Below are 18,502 nucleotides of genomic sequence, written 5' to 3'. Positions count from 1 at the left end.
GGGCTGCCCTCTCTCCCCTGACTTGTTCGTGTGCTGCATAAAACCCTTTGCCACTTTTTCATTTGCTACTTCTTTGCCCATTCCCCTAAACTATCTAAGTCTCTCTGCAGACTCTCTGTTTCCTCAACACTACCCGCTCCTCCACCTACCTTTGTATCATCGGCAAATTTACCCACAAATCCATTCATCCCATAGTCCAAATCATTGACATACAGTACATTGTAAAAAACAGCAGTTCCAACACTGACCCCTGTGGAACTCCACTGGTAACCGGCAGCCAGCCAGAAAAGGATCCTTTCATTCCCGCTCTGTTTTCTGCCGACCAGCCAATGCTCCACCCACACTCGTAACTTCCCTGTAATTCCACGGGCTCTTATCTTGCTAAGCAGCCTCCTGTGTGGCACCTTGTCAAAGGCCTTCTGAAAATCAAAGTACAACATGTCTATTGCGTCTCCTTTCTCTACCCTGCTTGTAATTTCCTGAAAGAGTTGCAGTAGGTTTGTCAGGCAGGATTTTCCTTTCAGGAAACCACGCTGGAAAAGCTGCTCCTGAATTGTTCACATTCTGCTTAGTTTATCATAAGTTCTACAGTATCGTGACGCTTTGGGGGGGGGGGGTGTGGTCGACAACCCGCCCCGGCATCTCTAAAGACCAGCTCAGTTTATTGTTCTTGTGTTAAAATGCCTTTGTGGGATTATGGTGGGAAGTTCCAGTTCATTTACTGTTACAATTGAGCTTGGGTTATTCAGTTATTTGTGGGTTACCCTGACTGTAACCGGGGTGTGTGATGGTCACCTCCCCCGTCGGGGTGAGGCTGGTTGGGTTCACTCTCCGGGTCATGGTGCCTGATCTGTTTTGTGTTTATCCCAATAAAAAGGTTGTTGAGTTAACGAGCTTCCTCGTCTGTCATTATGGACCAAATGCCCGCACAGTATTTAATTATTTTCTGTAAATGCCTGTAAGCTACTATGCGGTGGCATATGCGTCCTTGGATAATAAATTTACTTGGAACTGTTTTCGCTCCCAGTCCAGCGGCTCCAGGCCGGGATGTGGCACCGCCCCTTCCATTGGGAATGCCGCGGCTGTTGACGTCGCTTCCTCCGGATACGGGCCGGCCAGGTCGGAGAGAACTTGCGGACACACGGATCGCAGGACACGGGAGGTGAGTGAGTGTCGACCCGCAGCTCGGTTCTGGGGTCTGGGTTACGGTTTGTGGGTCGTTTGGTGCGAGAGTTATAAGGGCGCGAGGATGGGTGTTACTTTACAAGTGTGCGTTGTGTTATTGTGTGTGCGTGTGAACGGTGTGTTATTGTACAGTACGTGCGTGTAACAGGTGTGTTCTTGTGGCCACTCGTGGACATCAGTCTCGTGATTAATGGGGCTATATTATAGACCGAGGGATTTAAGAAGCAAATTCGTAGAGAGAGAGCAGATTGTTGCAAGGTAATTTAAACTTACTGACTGGGACTCCCAGACTGTAAAAGTACTAGATTTTGCCAAATTTGTTCAGGAAGGTTTCCACTGAAGTCCCAACGAGAGAGTGTGTGATACTGGGACGGCTTTTAAAGAAGGAAACCGGGCAGGTGACAGAAGTTTGTGTGGGCGAACACTTTGAATCTAGTGACCAAAGGGCACATTCAGTTCTGGTCTGCAGGTTGGGAATCAAAACTGGAGATCGGCCAATTTTGATAGTAGCTGAAAAGATCTGCAAGTGTGAATTGCGACAGGCTGTTTACCGACAAAGGTGTACAGGTACTTGGTAAATAGGAGGCCTTCGTAAGTGAAATTTTGAGAGTACAAAACTTGTATGTGCCTATCAGAATAAAAGGTGAATAAAAGATAACAGGCGAAGGGAACCTTTTTAAGAGATATTGAGGGCCTGGTTAAGACAAAGTATGCCTGAGGTAAGTGGTCTTTGTTTTGATGAATAGAGAGCATGTCCGCAGGGTTAGCACTATGCTCTGGGTGTCAGTTGTAGGAATCTCCCAGATGGCCACATCTGTGCCAGGTGCACCAAGATGCACCTTCTGAGAGACCGTGTTAGGGATCTGGAACTGCGGCTCGATGACCTGCAGCCTATTAGGGAGAGTGAATAGGAGAAAGATAGGAGCTACAGGGAGTTAGAACAAAAGAATGTAAGAAATAGGAGCAGTAGTGGCCATCTGGCCCATCGAGCCCGCCCCGCCATTCAATAAGATCATGGCCGATCTGTCCATAAGCTCAGCTCCATCTACCTGCCTTTTCCCCATAACCCTTAATTCCCTTACTATGTAAAAACCTATCTAACTGCTTCTTAAATACATTTAGTGAAGAAGCCTCAACTGCTTCCCTGGGCAGAGAATTCCAGATTCACCATAAAAGTCACCCTGAGATTGCAGGAGTTAGACAAGTAGATGACTGTCAGGGAAGGGAGGGAAGAGCTCAGATGGTAGAGAGCACCCCTGTGGCCATCCCCCTCAGTAATCGTTATCTCGTAAAAGGCCACAGACTCCACAGCCTCCCGCAACTTCCTGTCGTCTATCACGCAGGTCTTAGACGACGGCAAGCGGGAGAGTCTGGAGCAGCCACTGACCATGGACTATCTCCCGGCTCCGTCCGTTCCTTTGAGTCGGGTAAGACTCCCGGAACGACGGCTTACCGGTGGAGTTGTATTCGGCTCTGTGGAACCGGATGGGCCCCGACCTGCTGGAAGTGTACAACGCTACCCTCCTGGCAGGCAGCGTGTCAGAATCCATGCGGAAGGGCATCATCACCCTCATCATGGGGGCATAGGAGGGGTGACGCTGCCGGGCAGCGGAGGGACCCAAGTCAAAACCACCCTGTACATAGACAACGTCACCGTCTTCTGCTCTGATCCGAGGTCAGTTTGCAGATTGATCAGCATCTGCGAACAGTTCGAGCAGGCGTCGGGGGCCAGGGTCAACCGCAAGAAGGGCGAAGCCATGCTGTTCGGCAACTGGCCCGACCGATCCAGCGCCCCCTTCAGCATCAGGGCTGTTCACCTGAGGGTGTCGGGGATCTGGTTCGGAGGGGCTGAGGCGTGCAACAAGAACTGGCGGGAGCAGACTGCCAAGGTCAAACAGAAACTGGAACTGTGGGGAGGGCGCTCCCTATCGATAGCGGGCAAGAACCTGGTCATCAGGTGTGAGGTGCTCTCAGGGCTGCTGTACTTGGCGCAGGTGTGGCCAGTCCCCCGCTCCTTCAGCTCGGAAATCACCCGAGCCGTCTTCAGATTCGTCTGGGGATCCAAGATGGAGCGGGTCAGATGGACCACCATGCACAAGTCCCTGGACAATGGGGGCAAAAACGTTCCCAATGTCGCCCTCATCCTGATGGCCAGCTTCGTGTGTGGCTGCATCAGGTTGTGTGTGGATCCCAGGTACGTGGGCACCAAGTACCACTATGTGCCCAGGTTCTACCTGTCGCCCTGGCTACGAAGGATGGGTCTGGCCCCTTTCCCGCGCAACACCCCTGTCAGCTGGTCGTTGCCGCCATACCTGTCCTTCGTAGAGAAGTTCTTTCAGGTCAACGCCTTTGACCACAGAGCCATCAGGCAGTGGTCAGCACGTAAGGTCCTGCTGGCACTGCAGGAGAAGGACGAGATGGACACAGTGGGGTGGTTACCTGAGCAGACTGTCCAGTTCATCTGGCAAAATGCCTCATCGCCAGACCTCACCAACAGGCACCAAGATCTCGCCTGGCTGGCGGTGAGAGGGGTCCTCCCAGTCCGATCCCTCCTGTACGCCCGGAACGTCGTCTCCACACCCCTCTGTCCACGGGAGGACTGCAGTGAGAAGGAGTCGGTGATCCACCTCTTTGCACACTGTGGGGTCGCGGAGAAGGTGTGGAGGAGGATGGAAGGGACAGTGTCGAGGTTCATCCCCAGCAGCTGCGTAACAGAGGACTCTCTGATCTACGGGCTGTTCCCAGGGACGCACACCGAGACCAACATCCGGTGCTGCTGGCAGATCATCAACTCGGTGAAAGACGCTCTTTGGTCGGCCTGAATCTTGATGGTCTACAAGCACACGGAGATGTCCATGGGGGAATACTGCCGACTGGCACATTCTCGGCTGCAGGAGTACGTGCTGAGGGACGCACTCAAACTCGGTCCAGCCACTGCAAGGGCCCGGAGGGGAAGGACTACAGTCTAGGGTTCTTCTCCTGTGGGAGTTGAGGTGTGAGGGGTTGGGGGTATACCCCCTGAATGTAAATATGAAAGAATAAAGTGCCACGTGGTGGCAAAACATTAGAACTTTGAAAATGTAAAGACAGTATTGGTACCAACTGTAAAGAATTGAAAGTCTTTGAATGGTTATTGTATATAATTTTATTTTGGAATAAAGTATATTTTGTAGAGAGCACCCCTGTGGTCATCCCCCTCAGTAATCGTTATCTCGTTTTGGATGCTGTTGAGGGGGATGACCTGACAGAGGACAACCACGACGATCGGGTCTCTGACACTGAGCTTGTTTCCGTGGTGCAGAAGGGAAAGAGGAGGATGAGGAATGCGATAGTCATAGGGGATTCCATAGTGAGGGGAATAGACAGGAGGTTCTGTCAGCCTGATAGAGATACCCGCATGGAGTGTTGCCTCCCAGGTACCAGGGTACGGGATGTCTCGGATCGGGTGCAGAGTATTCTGAAGGGAGAGGGTGAGCAGCCAGAAGTCTTGGTACATGTTGGTACCAATGACAAAAGTAGAAAAAAGGAGGAGATCCTGAAGACAGAATTCAGGGAGTTGGGTAGGAAACTGAAAAGCAGGACCTCCAGGGTAGTAATCTCAGGATTGCTGCCTGTGCCACGTACTAACGAGTACAAGAATAGCATGATCAGGCGTATTAATGCGTGGCTGAGAGACTGGTGTAGGGGACAGGGCTTCAGATTCCTGGATCATTGGGGCTCTTCTGGGGAGATACGATCTGTACAAAAAGGACAGGTTACACCTGAACCCAAAGGGGTCCAATATCCTAGCTGGCAGGTTTAATAGAGCTGTTAGGGAGTGTTTAAACTAATTTGTCAGGGGGATGAGAACTGGAGTGGTAGGGCTGAGGAAGGGGAAAACAAATAAATCATAGATAGCGTGTAACAGAGATGATAGCAAGGACAGGCAGGAGATGAGGCTTCATCACAACCAGTGGCATAGTTACAGGACATTGATGAATTGGCCGAGCAGACTCAATAGGCTGAAAGACCTAATTTATTCCTATGTCTTATGGATCAGCCAGGATAGGCAAGGACTAGGTGGGCTCTACTTTTCTATGACTATGACTCTACTCATCAAGGCCTTCTCATGCTCCTAGATCTCCTAAGTTCATTCCTCAGTTCCTTCCTTGGCTGGTACGGCTTGTACAGGAAAGTGAGGAGATAATTGATGAGAATTACAGGGAAATGGTCACCCTGAAGTTGCAGGAGGTGAGGATCTGGGTGACTGTCAGGAGAAATGGAATAGGAAGCGAGTGCAGAGCACCCCGTGGCCGTTCCCCTCAATAATAAGTATACGGTTTTGCATACCTTTGTGGGCGTTGACCTACCAGGGGAATGCCACAGAGACAGAGACCAGCTTACTGGTACCGAGCATGTGTGCAGGAAGTAAAGAGGAAGAAAAAGAGAGCGGTAGTGAAAAAGAGGAGATTCTGTGGGTGTGATAGAGACACACCTATGTTGCCTCCCAGGTGCCAGGGTCAGCGATGTCTCGGATTGCGTCCAAGGCATTTCAGAGGGGGAGGGAGTGCAGCCAGGTGTCTCGGTACATGGTGGTACCAATGACATAGGACGGAAAAGCAAAGAGATCCTGAAGAGAGAATTTAGCGAGGTAATCAGGACGTTGGGAAGGAGGATCTCCCGGGTCGTAATTTCTGGATTGCTTCCTGGGCTACCTGCCAGCGAGATTAGAAGTGGGATGATTTAGCAGATAAATAATCTGCGTGGCTGAGAAGCTGGTGCAGGGGCCAGGGCTTCAGACTCTTGGATCATTGGGATCTCTTCTGGGGGGAGGTCTGACCTGTTCAAAAGTGACGGGTTGCACCTGAACCCGAGAGGAACTAATATTCTCACGGGCAGGTTTGTTAGAGCTATTAGGGGTGGTTTAAACTAATTTGGCAGGAGGGTGGGAACCTGGATGAAGGGACTCAGGATAGGATGAATGGTAACAAAGCAAAGATAGCCGGCAGTCAGACTGTCAGGAAGGGCAGGCAGGTGATGGGACTTAGTTGCAGTCAACAGACTGAGTATCAAATCACTAGGGATGCAGAGTCAGAAAGGATAGCAAATACAGTACTCAAAGTGTTGTATCTCAATGCACGAAGTATAAGAAATAAGGTGGATGATCTTGTTGCACTATTACTGATTGCCAGGTATGATGTTGTGGCCATCACTGAATCTTGACTGAAGGATGGTTGTAGTTGGGAGCTGAATGTCCAGATTAGGTGTTGTATCGGAGGGATAGGAAGGTAGGCAGAGGGGGTGGTGGGGCTCTGCTGGTAAAGAATGGCATAAAATCAGTAGAAAGATGTGACATAGGATTGGAAGATGTTGAATCCTTGTGGGGTGAGTTAAGAAACTGCAAGGGTAAAAGGACCCTGATGGGAGTTATATACAGGCCTCCCAACAGTAGCTGGGACATGGAACAAAGATTACAATGGGAAATAGAAAAGGCATGTCAAAAGGGAATGTTATGATAGTCATGGGTGATTTCAACATGCAGGTAGATTGGGAAAATCAGATGGTAATGAATCTCAAGAGAGTGAATTTGTAAAATATCCACGAGATGGATTTTTAAAGCGCTTTGTCATTGACCCTATTTAGGATCAGCTATACTGGATTGGGTGTTATGTACTGAACCATGGGTGATTTGGGAGCTTAAGGGAAAGGAACTCGTAGGAGACAGTGATCATAATTTGACTGACTTCAACTTTAAATTATGATAACGGGGGACAAGGAGATGGCTGATGAACTAAATGAGTATTTTGCATCAGTCTTCACTGTGGAAGACATGAGCAGTATGCCTGATATTGTGTGTGAAGGAAGAGAAATGGGTGCAGTTATTGTTACAAGGGAGAAGGTGCTCAAAAAGCTGAAAGACTTAAAGGTACACAAGTCACCCGGACCAGATGAACTGCACCCTAGGGTTCTGAAAGAGGTAGGGGTAGAGATTGTGGAGGCATTAGAAATGATCTTTCAAAAATCATTGGTGCCAGAGGACTGGAAAATTGCAAATGTCACTTCACTCTTTAGGAAAGAAAGGAGGCAGCAGAAAGGAAATTATAGACCAGTTAACCTGATCTCAGTGGTTGGGAAGATGTTGGAGTCAATTGTTAAGGATGAGGTGATGGAGTACTTGGTGACACAGGACAAGATAGTACAAAGTCAGCATGGTTTCCTTCAGGGAAAACCCTGCTTGACGAACCTGTTGGAATTCTTTGAGGAGATTACAAGTTGGATAGATAAAGGGGATGCAGTGGGTGTTGTAATTTGGACTTTTGGAAGGCCTCTGACAAGGTGCCACACAAGAGGCTGCTTACCAAGTTGAGAGCCCATGGTATTACTGGAAACTTACTGGCATGGTTGATTGGTAGGAGGCAGCAGGTGGGAGTAAAAGGATCCTTTTCTGGTTGGCTGCCAGTGACTAGTGGTGTTCCGCAGGGGTTGGTGTTGGGACCACTTTTTATGCTGTTTATCAATGATTTAGATGATGGAATAGATGACTTTGTTGGCAAGTTTGCAGATGATACAAAGATTGGTGGAGGGGCAGGTAGTGTTGAGGAAACAGGTAGGATGCAGAAGGACTTAGACAGATTAGGAGAATGGACAAGAAAGTGTCAAATGAAATACAGTCTTGGAAAATGTATGGTGATGCACTTTGGTAGTAGAGATAAATGTGCAGTCTGTTTTCTAAATGGAGAGAAAATCCAAAAATCTGAGATTAAAAGGACTTTGGAGTCCTTGTGCAGAACACCCTGAAGGTTAACTTGCAGGTTGAGTTGGTGGTGAGGAAGGCAAATGCAATGTTAGCATTCATTTCAAGAGATCTAGAATACAAGAGCAGGGATGTGATGCTGAGGCTTTATAAGGCACTGGTGAGGCCTCACCTTGAGTACTGTGAACAGTTTTGGGTTCATCATCTTAGAAAAGATGTGCTGGCATTAGAGAGTATCCAGAGGAGGTTCACAAGGATGATTCCAGGAAAGAAAGGAAGGCGGGCTCTGTCGTGGGCAAAGTGCTGGAGAGTTTAACATCGGTAGCTGAGCGAAGGGCGCTGAGTAGGCTACGATCAATTATGGAAAACTCTGAACATCCTCTACATAGCACCATCCAGAGACAGAGAAGCAGTTTCAGCGACAGGTTACTATCGATGCAATGCTCCTCAGACAGGATGAAGAGGTCAATACTCCCCAATGCCATTAGGCTTTACAATTCAACCGCCAGGGCTTAAGAACTTTTTAAAAGCTATTATTAATGCTTTTTGAGATAGTGATTTAGATGCATATCATATTTTTTACTGAGTTAAGTATTGTATGTAATTAGTTTTGCTACAACAAGTGTATGGGACATTGGAAAAAAAAAAGGTTGAATTTCCCCATGGGGATGAATAAAGTATCTATCTATCTATCTATCTATCTTATACGAGAAACGTTTGATGGCTCTGGGTCTGTACTCGCTGGAATTCAGAAAGGTGAGGGGGACCAATAATCTTGCGAGCCTGTTTACTAGAGCTGTTAGGAGTGGTTTAAGCAAATATGGCAGGGGGATGGAAACAAGTCTGATCGAGCTGTGGAAGAGCCAGCAGGTTTACACATAGATGATGGATGTAATGTAACTGTAAGGAAGAACAAGCTAATGACTGGGTAGAAATGCAGGCAGAGCAAAGTGTTAAATTGTACCTCAGGCAAAATTCAAAAGGGTGAAAAATGCAGGACTGAACGTGATGTATTTAAATGCACAAAGCCATCAGAAAAAGGTGGACGAATGATATTGAGGGCATCACTGAGTTGTGGCTGAAAGAAGGTCATAGTTGGGAGCTTAACAGCAAAGGATATTTGCATGGCATTCTGCACAGGTTCCACTGAGACAGGGAAAGGATGGTAGGGTACGGGAACCATGGTGCACAAAGGCTGTTGAAATTCTAGTCAAGAGAAAAGAAGAGCTTACTACAAAAGGTTCAAAAAAACTAGGTAATGATAGAGATCCAGAAAATTATAAGGCTAACAAGAAAGAGCTTAAGAATAAAATTAGGAGAGCTAGAAGAGGCCATGAGAAGGCCTTGGCAAGCAGGATTAAAGAAAACCCCAAGGCATTCTGCAAGTATGTGAAGAGGAAGAAGATAAGACATGAGAGAATAGCACCAATGAAATATGACAGTGGAAAAGTGTGTATGGAACTGGAGGAGATAGCAGAGGAACTTAATGAATAGTTTGCTTCAGTATTCACTATGGAAAAGGACCTTGCTGAATGTAGGGATGACTTAAAGCAAACGGAAAAGCTTGAGCATATAGACATTAAGAAAGAGGATGTGCTGGACCCTTTGGAAAGCATCAAGTTGGATAAGTCACCAGGACTGGACAAGGTCCAGGCTACTGTGGGAGGTGAGGGAGGAGATTGCTGAGACTATGGCAATGATCTTTGCATCATCATCAATGGGAATGGGAGAGGGTCCGGAGAATTGGAGGGTTGCCAATGTTGTTTCATTATTCAAGAAAGGGAGTAGAGATAGCCCAGGAAATTATAGACCAGTGAGTCTTACCTCAGTGGTTGGTAAGTTGATGGAGAAAATCCTGAGAGGTTCAAAGGTCCAATTTAATGTCAGAGAAATGTATACAATATACATCATAAAATGCTTTTCCCTTGCAAACATCCATGAAAACAGAGAAGTGCCCCAGAGGATGAATGACAGTTGAACGTAAGAACTCCAAAGTACCCCCCAGCTCCCCTTCGTCCCAAGCGTAAGTGGCAGCAAGCAACAAATCCCCCTCCCCCTCCGGCAAAAAAAAGCAACAGCACCTGTCACCGAGCACTCAAGCGTGAGCAAAGCAACAGCAAAGACACAGACTTGCAGTTACCCCAGAGACTTCGTGTTTCACCCGGTATTCGACATACCACAGGCTCTCTCTCTCCCTAATAAGGAAGAAAGAGATGTCTGCATTTTCCCAGCGTGCGGGGAGACATAACAAACAACTGGCTGGTTTACGGTGTTAAAAGGTCCATTATGTCCATTTTTGAGCTCCGCATCTGAAGATCGCAAAGATCCCGGGTCTTTGGGCCCGCAGCAGTAGATTTTCAGGCTCCCCCCACAACACACGGGTCTCCTGCCTTGACACCGACCCTGGATCCACCTGTCTCCAGAGCCCCGAGATCCTAGGCTTCCAAATACGAGCTGGACTCTCAGGCCGAACACTTAGCGTGACGAACAACGGCCAGTCCTGAAACCCCGAGAGTGGGTCCCATCCCCACAAAGAACCGTAGTCAGTGTGTAATTCCAGGTCAGGGTCTTCAAATGAACCTTGAAAGGGAAAAATAGAGATATTAAAGATGGAAATAGAGCTGTTTCCGAAGATGCGAGCAAAGGAGTCGCTGTTTAGCGCCATCTTGACTTCGCTCCGCATCCAGATCCTGAGAGGCAGGATTTATGAACATTTGGAGAGGCATAATATGATTAGGAATAGTCAGCATGGCTTTGTCAAAGAGATTGTGCCTTACAAGCCTGATTGAATTTTTTGGAGGATGTGACTAAACGCATTGATGAAGGTAGAGCAGTAGATGTAGTGTATATGGATTTCAGCAAGGCATTTGATAAGGTACCCTGTGCAAGGCTTATTGAGAAAGTAAGGAGGCATGGGATCCAAGGGGACCTTGCTTAATGGATCCAAAACTGGCTTGGTCACAGAATGCAAAGAGTGTTTGTAGATGGGTCATATTCTGCATGGAGGTCGGTGACCAGTAGTGAGCCTCAGGATCTGCTCTGGGATCCCTACTCTTCGTGATTTTTATAAATGACCTGGATGAAGAAGTGGAGGGATGGGTTAGTAAATTTGCTGATGACACAAAATTTCCGGGTGTTATGGATAGTGTTGAGGGCTGTCAGAGGTTATAGCAGGACATCGATAGGATACAAAATTGGGCTGAGAAGTGGCAGATGGAGTTCAACCCAGATAAGTGTGAAGTGGTTCATTTTGGTAGGTCAAATATGATGGCAGAATTTAGTATTAATGGTAAGCCTCTTGGTAGTGCGGAGGATCAGAGGGATCTCGGGGTCTGAGTCCATAGGACACTCAAAGCTACTGCGCAGGTTGATAGTGTGGTTAAGAATTCATACAGTGTATGGGCCTTCATCAACTGTGGGATTGAATTCAAGAGCCAAGAGATAATGTTACAGCTATATAGGACCCTGGTCAGACCCCACTTGGAGTACTGTGCTCAGTTCTGGTCGCCTCACTACAGGAAGGATGTGGAAACCATAGAAAGGGTGCAGAGGAGATTTACAAGGATGTTGCCTGGATTGGGGAGCATGCCTTATGAGAATAGGTTGAGTGAACTCGGCCTTTTTTCCTTGGAGCAACGGAGGATGAGAGGTGACCTGATAGAGGTGTATAAGACAATGAGAGGCATTGATTGTGTGGATATTCAGAGGCTTTTTCCCCATGACTAAAATGGCTAAAATGAGAAAGTATAGTTTTAAGGTGCCTGGAAGTAGGTACAGTCAGGGGTAAGTTTTTTTACTCAGAGAGTGGTGAGTGCATGGAATGGGCTGCCGGCAACAGTGGTGGAGGCGGATACGATAGGGTATTTTAAGAGACTTTTGGATAGGTACATGGAGCTTAGAAAACTAAAGGGCTATGGGTAACCCTGGGTAAAGGACATGTTTGGCACAGCTTTGTGGGTGTTGTGCTGTCGGCTCTCTACGTTTCTATGTTTCTGTGTTCTCGAATGGCATGACTAGGCAGCTGTGGCTCTGAAAGGGAGCTGAGGACTACAGAAAAGCATTTCATGTAGCAAAAGTGAGTGGGAAGTTGGATGATTGGAAACCTTTTAAAATCTATCAAGAGGCAACTAAAGAAGCTATAGGAAGGGAAAAGATGAAATATGTGGATCGAATAGCCAATAATATGAAGCAAGATACTGATAGTAGTTTTTCAATTATATAACGAGTTAAAGGGAGGTGAGAGTTGATATTGAACCACTGAAAAATGAGGGAAAAAGAAATGGCAGATGAACATAATGGATACTTTGCATCTCAATTCACTGTGGTAGACACTAGCAGTGTGCTAAAGGTCCATGATTGTTAGAGAGGAGTGAGTGCCATTGCTATTACAAAGGAAAAGTGCTAGGCAAACTCAAAGGTCTTAATGTGGACAAGTCACCTGGACCAGTTGGACCAGAGTCCTGAGAGAGGTTGCTGAAGAGATAACGGATGCATTGGTCATGATCTTTCAAGAATCCCAGAGGACTAGAAGATTGCAAATGTTTCCCCACTCTTTAAGAAGGCAAAAGAAAGGAAATTATCAGCCAGTTAGCCTCACCACAGTGGTTGGGAAAGTGTTGGAGTCTATTATTAAGGATGAGGTTTCAAGGTAATTGGAGACTAATGATAAAATAAGTCAAAGTCAGCATGGATTCTGTGAAGGAAACCCTTGCCTGACAAATCTGTTAGAGTTCTTCAAGGAAGTAACAAGCAGGGTGGACAAAGGAGAGGCAATGGACGTCATTTATTTGGATTTTCAGAAGACGTTTGATAAGGTGCCACACCTGAGGTTGCTTAACAAGATAAAATCCTATGGCATTGCAGGAATGAGACTGGCATGGAGAGAGCAATGGCTGACAGGCAGGAAACAGCGATGGGAATAAACCATATAACCATATAACAATCACAGCACGGAAACAGGCCATTCTGGCCCTCCTAGTCCGTGCCGAACTCTTAATCTCACCTAGTCCCACCTACCCGCACTCAGCCCATAACCCTCCACTCCTTTCCTGTCCATATACCTATCCAATTTTACCTTAAATGACACAACTGAACTGGCCTCTACTACTTCTACAGGAAGCTCATTCCACACAGCTATCACTCTCTGAGTAAAGAAATACCCCCTCGTGTTTCCCTTAAACTTTTGCCCCCTAACTCTCAAATCATGTCCTCTCGTTTGAATCTCCCCTACTCTCAATGGAAACAGCCTACTCACGTCAACTCTATCTATCCCTCTCAACATTTTAAATACCTCGATCAAATCCCCCCTCAACCTTCTACGCTCCAATGAATAGAGACCTAACTTGTTCAACCTTTCTCTGTAACTTAAGTGCTGAAACCCAGGTAACATCCTAGTAAATCGTCTCTGCACTCTCTCTAATTTATTGATATCTTTCCTATAAATCGGTGACCAGAACTGTACACAATATTCCAAATTTGGCCTTACCAATGCCTTGTACAATTTTAACATTACATCCCAACTTCTGTACTCAATGCTCTGATTTATAAAGGCCAGTGTTCCAAAAGCCTTCTTCACCACCCTATCTACATGAGACTCCACCTTCAGGGAACTATGCACTGTTATTCCTAGATCTCTCTGTTCCACTGCATTCCTCAATGCCCTACCATTTACCCTGTATGTTCTATTTGGATTATTCCTGCCAAAATGTAGAACCTCACACTTCTCAGCATTAAACTCCATCTGCCAACGTTCAGCCCATTCTTCTAACCGGCATAAATCTCCCTGCAAGCTTTGAAAACCCACCTCATTATCCACAACACCTCCTACCTTAGTATCATCAGCATACTTACTAATCCAATTTACCACCCCATCATCCAGATCAGTTATGTATATTACAAACAACATTGGGCCCAAAACAGATCCCTGATGCACCCCGCTAGTCACCGGCCTCCATCCCGATAAACAATTATCCACCACTACTCTCTGGCATCTCCCATCTAGCCACTGTTGAATCCATTTTATTACTCCAGCATTAATACCTAACGACTGAACCTTCTTAACTAACCTTCCATGTGGAACTTTGTCAAAGGCCTTGCTGAAGTCCATATAGACTACATCCACTGCCTTACCCTCGTCAACATTCCTCGTAACTACTTCAAAAAATTCAATAAGGTTTGTCAAACATGACCTTCCACGCACAAATCCATGCTGGCTACTCCTAATCAGATCCTGTCTATCCAGATAATTATAAATACTATCTCTAAGAATACTTTCCATTAATTTACCCACCACTGATGTCAAACTGACAGGTCTATAATTGCCAGGCTTACTTCTAGAACCCTTTTTAAATAAAAAGGGCCCCAATAAAAGGGGCCTTTTCTGGTTGGCTGTTGTAACTAGTGGTGTTCCTCAGGGTTCAGTATTGGAACGGCTACTTTCCACATTGTTTGTCAGTGATTTACATAATGGATTTGATGGCTTTGTGGCAAAGTTTGCGGGTGATACAAAGATAGGTGGAGGGGTGGGTAGTGCTGAGGAAACAATGTGATTGCAGCAGGACTTAGACAAATTGGAAGAATGGGCAAAAAATGGCAGATAGAACGCAGTATTGGAAATGTATGATAATGTATTTTGGTAAAAGGAATATCTATATCTAAAAGTAATTATCTATATGGGGAGAAGGTTCAAACATCGGAGGTGCAGAGAGACTTAGAAGTCCTTGTGCAAGACTCCCAGAAGATTAATGTCTAGGTTGAATCTGTGGTAAATAAGGGAAATGCAGTGCTGGCATTTATGAATCTTAGAACATAAAAATCTACAGTACATTACATTACAGGCCCTTTGGCCCACAACATTGTGTTGACCAGGTAACCTCTAGAAACAGCTTAGAATTTCCCTATGACATTGCCCTGTTTTTCTAAGCTCAATGTACCTATTTAAGAGTCTTTTAGAAGTCCCTATTGTATCCTCTACCACAGTTACTGGCAGTGCATTCCACGCACCCACCAGCTCTATTTGAAAACTTACCTCTGACATCCTCCTTATACCTACCTCCAAGCACTTTAAAGCTATACCCCTTCGTGTTAGCCATTTTAGCCCTTGGAAGAAAGTCTCTGGCTCTCCACACGATCAGTTCCTCTCACCATCTTATACACCTCTGTCAGGTCACGGCTCTTGAACTCAATCTCACAGTTGATGAAGGCCAACACACCATATGTCTTCTTAACAACACTGTCAATCTATACAGCAGCTTTGAGTGTCTTATGGACACGGACCCCAAGGTCTTGCTGATCCTTCACACTGCCAAGACTCTTACCATAGAACCATAGAACACTACAGCACAGTACAGGCCCTTCAGCCCTCCATGTTGTGCCGACCCATATAATCCTTAAAAAAAAGTACTAAACCCACACTACCCCATAACCCTCCATTTTTCTTTCATCCATGTGCCTGTCCAAGAGGCTCTTCAATACCCCTAATGTTTTAGCCTCCACCACCATCCCTGGCAAGTCATTCCAGGCACTCACAACCCTCTGTGTAAAAAAACTTACCCCTGATGTCTCCCCTAAACTCCCCTCCCTTAATTTTGTACATATGCCCTCTGGTGTTTGCTATTGGTGCCCTGGAAACAGGTACTGACTATCCACCCTATCTATGCCTCTCATAATCGTGTGGACCTCTGTCAAGTCCCCTCTCATTCTTCTACGCTCCAAAGAGAAAAGTCCCAGCTCTGCTAACCTTGCTTCATATGACTTGTTCTCCAATCCAGGCAACATCCTGGTAAATCTCCTCTGCACCCTCTCCATAGCTTCCACATTCTTCCTATAATACGCCCAGGATCCTCTTCAGTTTGCGTATAAGGAGAAGGTGGGAGTGGAGGATGCTATCACGTATTTGCTGCACAAATCACTCTCTCACCTAGAGGGGGTCAGTTGTGCTGTGAGGATTACATTCCTTGACTTCTCTAGTGCCTTTAACACCATCCAGCCCAAGATCTTAAGGCACAAACTAACGGAGATGGGAGTAGACTCTCACATGGTGGATTGGATAGTGGACTACTTGACAGATAGACCTCAGTATGTGCGGTTGGGAGACTGTAGGTCTGACACGGTGGTCAGCAGCACAGGGGCGCCGCAGGGAACCGTACTCTCTCCGGTCCTGTTCACCCTGTACACATCAGACTTCCAATATAACTCGGAGTCCTGCCATGTGCAGAAGTTCGCTGATGACACGGCCATAGTGGGGTGTGTCAGGAATGGACAGGAGGAGGAGTATAGGAAACTGATACAGGACTTTGTGATATGGTGCAACTCAAACTACCTGCGTCTCAATATCACCAAGACCAAGGAGATAGTGGTGGACTTTAGGAGATCTAGGCCTCATATGGAGCCAGTGATCATTAATGGAGAATGTGTGGAGCAGGTTAAGACCTACAAGTATCTGGGAGTACAGTTAGACGAGAAGCTAGACTGGACTGCCAACACAGATGCCTTGTGCAGGAAGGCACAGAGGCGACTGTACTTCCTAAGAAGGTTGGCGTCATTCAATGTCTGTGGTGAGATGCTGAAGATGTTCTATAGGTCAGTTGTGGAGAGCGCCCTCTTCTTTGTGGTGGCGTGTTGGGGAGGAAGCATTAAGAAGAGGGACGCCTCACGTCTTAATAAGCTGGTAAGGAAGGCGGGCTCTGTCATGGGCAAAGTACTGGAGAGTTTAACATCGGTAGCTGAGCGAAGGGCGCTGAGTAGGCTACGGTCAATTATGGATAACTCTGAACATCCTCTACATAGCACCATCCAGAGACAGAGAAGCAGTTTCAGCGACAGGTTACTATCGATGCAATGCTCCTCAGACAGGATGAAGAGGTCAATACTCCCCAATGCCATTAGGCTTTACAATTCTACCGCCAGGACTTAAGAACTTTTTAAAAGCTATTATTAATGCTTTTTGAGATAGTGATTTAGATGCATATCATATTCTTTACTGAGTTAAGTATTGTATGTAATTAGTTTTGCTACAACAAGTGTATGGGACATTGGAAAAAAGTTGAATTTCCCCATGGGGATGAATAAAGTATCTATCTATCTATCTATCTATCTATCTATCTATCTAATGAGGTGACCAGAATTGAACACAGTACTCTAAGTGCGGTCTCACCAGAGATTTGTAGAGTTGCAACATGACCTCTCTACTCTTGACCTCAATCCCCCTGTTAATGATGCCCAGCATCCCACAGACCTTCTTAACTACCCTATCAACGTTAGTAGCGTTACGACCTTGCAGCGACCTTGAGGGAAGTATGGATTTGAACCCCAAGGTCCCTTTGTTCATCCACACTCTTAAGTAACTGACCATTAATCCTGTACTCAGTCTTCTGGTTTGTCCTTCCAAAATGCATCAGCTCACACTTGTCTGGATTGAACTCCATCTGCCATTTTTCTGCCCAACTCTGCAGCCTGTCTATATTCTCTAGTAACCTTCGACCACCTACAGCTCCATCCACAACTCCTCCAATCTTCGTGTCATCCGCAAACTTACTCACCCATCCTTCCGCCTCTACATCCAGGTCATTTATAAAAATCACAAATAGCAGAGGTCCCAGGACAGATCCCTGCGGCACTCCACTAGTCACTGACCTCCAGGCAGAATACTTTCCTTCCACAACTACCCTCTGCTTTCTTTCTTTAAGCCAATTTTTTATCCAAACAGCCAAGGTTCCACTTATCCCATGCCTCATGACTTTCTGGATGAGTCTCTCATGAGGGACCTTGTCAAATGCTTTGCTGAAGTCCATGTAGACCATATCCACTGACCTACCCTCATCAATTTCTTTTATTACCTCTTCAAAAAACTCAATCAGGCTCGTGAGGCACGATCTTCCCTTCACAAAGCCATGTTGACTATCCGTGAGTAGACTGTACTTCTCCAAATGCTCGTAGATCCTATTCTTAAGAATCCTTTCCAGTAGTTTACATACCACTGACATAAGACTCACTGGTCTATAGTTCCCAGGTTTCTCCCTATTACCTTTTTTATATCATTAATATATTTTAAGACCTTAAGATATAGGAGCAGAAATGGACCACTCTGTCTTCAAATATGACCTACCAAAACAACCACTTCACACTTATCTGGGTTGAAGTTCATCTGCCACTTCTCAGCCCAGTTCTGCATCCTGTCGATGTCCCGCTGTAACCTCTGACCCCTGCAGAGTATCCACAACACCCCCAACTTTTGCGTTACTAACTTACGAACCCACCCTTCTACTTGTTCATCCTGTCATTTATAAAAATCACAAAGAGGAGGGGTCCCAGAACAGATCCCTGCGGAACACCACTGGTCACTGACCTCCATGCAGAATACAAACCATCTACAACCACCCTTTGCCTTCTGTGGACAAGCCAATTCTGGATCTACAAAGCAAGGTCTCCTTGGATACCATGCCTCATTACTTTCTGAATGAACCTTGCGTGGGGAATGTTATCAAATCCATATACACTACGTCCCCTGCTCTACCTTCATCAATGCGTTGTGTTACATCCTCAAAGAATTCCGTCAAGCTTGTAAGGTACGGCCTGCCTTGACAA

The 18,502-nt window shown here is 46.2% G+C and overlaps 1 protein-coding gene across 3 annotated transcripts in view; it reads left to right on the top strand.

Annotated features, from left to right (window-relative positions):
- The first annotated feature begins 350 nt into the window (after nt 1–350).
- LOC140730174 (uncharacterized) overlaps nt 351–18,502 on the top strand; it is a 42,993-nt gene continuing 24,841 nt past the window's right edge. Inside the window, exons 1-2 of one of the 3 annotated variants that reach the window (XM_073050307.1) lie at nt 351–431; nt 1,028–1,162. The gene's annotated coding sequence lies outside the window, so the exon portion shown is untranslated. Of the gene's footprint in view, nt 498–1,027; nt 1,163–18,502 lie in introns of all 3 variants that reach the window. The other 2 variants (XM_073050309.1, XM_073050306.1) reach the window with 2 other exon arrangements.

Source organism: Hemitrygon akajei, chromosome 7 (genome assembly GCF_048418815.1).
Source record: "Hemitrygon akajei chromosome 7, sHemAka1.3, whole genome shotgun sequence".
Taxonomy (NCBI): domain Eukaryota; kingdom Metazoa; phylum Chordata; class Chondrichthyes; order Myliobatiformes; family Dasyatidae; genus Hemitrygon; species Hemitrygon akajei.
Note: the sequence above shows the minus strand (reverse complement) of the source record. Positions and strands in the feature narration are given on the sequence as shown.